General features: G+C 32.6%; 1 non-coding gene across 1 annotated transcript; it reads right to left on the bottom strand.

Annotated features, from left to right (window-relative positions):
* Positions 1 to 3,182: 3,182 nt before the first annotated feature.
* LOC149768920 (5S ribosomal RNA) lies at positions 3,183 to 3,301 on the bottom strand. Its single transcript, XR_016419618.1, has one exon. It is a non-coding gene; the product is annotated as a 5S ribosomal RNA (ribosomal RNA).
* Between the last annotated feature and the right edge of the window lie 112 nt (positions 3,302 to 3,413).

The following is a 3,413-nucleotide window of genomic DNA, read 5'->3' as shown; positions in this document are numbered from 1 at the left end:
TCATTAACGACAAATGATGTTATACTCGCAATTATTTCTGAGAAAATAAATCGTATTTCTCTCGATTTCATGCAGGTATATCTCGATGAAAGGTCGGTCAAGTTTGCATGGCAGGCTAGTAAGCACAGGGGCTCGCATCGTTGCTCACAATTGAACTGACAGTCATACATTTTATACTATATGTACGACTGATAGTTTCATTGTAAGCAATGATACGAGCCCCCTGTGGCTAGTAAGCAGCCTATGCCGATACCGCATGGTGTCGGCGATTTCCAACGTTTTGATAAGCAAAACAAATATGTCCATACACCCCAATACTAATGTCCAAATATCAAAAATCGCTATTTTGGGACTATTATGAATTCATTCAAGGACATTCTAAATTACATCATCGCCACACGTCAAGATTGTTATTACATCAGCACATTCAAAATTGGACTTCATTCAGAAAACCACTGGCATTCATTTGGAACACTACCCTTTTGGACTTGTCATATAACTTTTATGGACTATTTGTGATTTCATTTATAATGCTGAAAAGTATTTAAATTTTCACTTTGTATTCTTTATAAAAAATAAATTAAGTCGGTTGGTTTAGATTGGCTAAGATAGCATTAAGGTGTTTTTGTTTATATGAGCCAATATCACATTATTCTTTTCTTGGTTTAGATGGGCTAAGTTCACATTATGGTACATTGGTTTAGATGGGCTAAGTTCACATTAAGGTGTTTGGCTAAGTTTCCATTAAGATATTTGGTTTAGATTGGCTAAGTTTGCATTAAAGTGTATTGGCTTATATTGGCAAATTTCACATAGGAATTTGATTTAGATGGCCTAAGTTCACATTATGGTGTTCTGGCAAAAGACTGCTTGGTTTTGTTAGGCAATGAGGGTAGTCTTGCTCAATGGTACAATAGGGCAACCAGCTTGATAGAAATCTATCATGTTAACCATTGGACTGATGTACATTTTATCAGTGTAATTTAGAGTCTGTTTAAACCATTCCGAACCCCCCATCTCTCTCTCTCTTACATATATATATATATATATATATATATATATATATATATATATATATATATATATATATATATATATATATATATCCGAAAGAAATAATATTTTCAATCTTTCTGCACTGTACTGATTTTCTGGTTGAATACTAAAAGTAAGTTTAAATATATATAAGGAGTTTGCAAATTTTATAAAAGTCAGCTTGCCTAGCAAGTAGTAGGTCAATATGATACAATGTAGAATTTAAGAAAATGTCATTATATGTATTGAAACGTTTGTTTCCTTTGTATCTGTTGATACCTAAAAACCATATCCCAATAATTAAAATTATCCAAGACTATATGTAAATAATACACGTATGTATGTATGTATGTATGTATGTACACACACAAACGTATATATATATATATATATATATATATATATATATATATATATATATATATATATATATATATATATATATATATATATATATATATATATCAGAAAAGACACACACATATCTTAAAACACCCTCAGCCACCCAGGATATATATATGATCCGTTTTTACGAGATAAACTTATTAATTCAGTATGGTATAATTATCGAATAAGATCAGTAGAGTTTTTGCCCTTGTTTGCAATCGTTATAGGATAACGCGTTAAAAATAAAATTACACAGAAGTACAATTAATGTTAATAGCTGATAAAGTTATGCGAACTTTGTTGCATACTCTCTCTCTCTCTCTCTCTCGTGTGTCAGTATGATAAAGCAAGAAGAAAAAGGAAGAACAGTAAAGAACATATATAAAAAGGTTTATTGAAACAGCGTCTCATCATGGTGTGGGCACCACGATGCATAGGGATAAATAAAAAAGCGAGTATTCCATTACTTTTCACTTCATTTGATATGCATCCATATGACACAGAATGCTCTCGGTGAGTACAGGGAATCAGATAAACGTCACTGTGCGGGACTAGGTATAAAACATTTATTGTAGTTTTAATTGTAAATTTTTCGGGCATTTAAGTAGAAATTAAATGATTTCAGTTCTAGTGAGAACAACATTTCGACTGTAAAACATAATTTGTTGTCTTGATGCGTTTTCAAGACTCTTTTGCTGATTAGTCACACATCTCTTCAACGTTTCCGATGTACAAATGTTTGTGTGCAGTATAATATTAGTAACTAAAGTGTATACTGATTCAAAGTTCTAATCCAAAAGAAGCAAAACTGGCCTCAGATACTCATATTTGTCACTCATCCATTTTCTGACCCAGATAAGGGGAGAATTCCATGTTGAAATTGACTTAAAATGCAGATTCAGGACATTATTGTTGTTGTTATTATTATTATTATTATTATTCGTCTTTCTGTCCTATCATTTGGTTAAAATAAGCGACACCGGCCTATAAGCTAACTTTAAAGATAGGGTCTTATCAGATTTGCAAAGGATCTCTTCTTGCAACTTGGAGAAGTTAACGTTGTGGAAATACAGAAAGTGGAAGCATGGAATATCTATCTAAACTTACTGTAATCAAAACAGAATTTTATAACCCAATTTATTTTGCCAATGGCCCATATTTACAGTATTCGCTACAGGATGCCAATTTTCCCACTGGCAGACTGAGGCCCTGCTGTAAAAGAAATCAATCAATCAATAAATTAATATAAAAAATTCTCACAATTCATACATTCCATATTTATCAATCAATTAGTGAATAAGAAATACCACAAATAAGTAGCCAAAATGAAAGACATTGATCGCATATTTTGCAACTCTGCGCAAGAGACTACACCAGGAATATATGAGAAGAAACTTGAAGGAAGTATTTCGACGTGAAAGGAGGCAGCTTGTTGTGGTAGTAAAAGTAGAGGAAACTGGATAAATTGAACCGAATTTGTTAATAAGAAATACTGGTCATCTATGATCGCATATTCCAGTAGTAAGGATCGAAACCAAGAGCAGAGAAGTGCAAAGCAACATTTGCTATATTCAGGTCCTATGCTTGATTTTTTTAGGATCCGAATTATTGAAGAAAGTTAAGGAAAAAGAGAAAATGAAAGTCGAGAAATTGCTCTATTTATTATTTATATTGAAGAAAGTAAATTTAGTTACAATAAAAGAAAGAAAGAAAAACTTCAACTGTTTTTAGTTATAAAAGAAAAAAAAAAAAAAAAAAAGAGTCTACAGCACCCGGTATTCCCAGGCGGTCACCCATCCAAGTACTAACCGGGCCCGACGTTGCTTAACTTCGGTGATCGGACGAGAACCGGTGCTTTCAACGTGGTATGGCCGTAGACACAAGTGTTTGTAAATTTAAGACTTATATTCGCTTCTCTCTTCACCGTTTCCGATGTACAGACGTTTACGTTTATGTGCCGTGTAAAATTAGTAATTAAAGTGTACTGATTA

Source organism: Sinohyriopsis cumingii, unplaced genomic scaffold (assembly GCF_028554795.1).
Source record: "Sinohyriopsis cumingii isolate HCF-2022 unplaced genomic scaffold, ASM2855479v2 utg005391l, whole genome shotgun sequence".
Classification (NCBI taxonomy): Eukaryota; Metazoa; Mollusca; class Bivalvia; order Unionida; family Unionidae; genus Sinohyriopsis; species Sinohyriopsis cumingii.
This window is presented reverse-complemented; position numbering and strand designations above follow the sequence as displayed.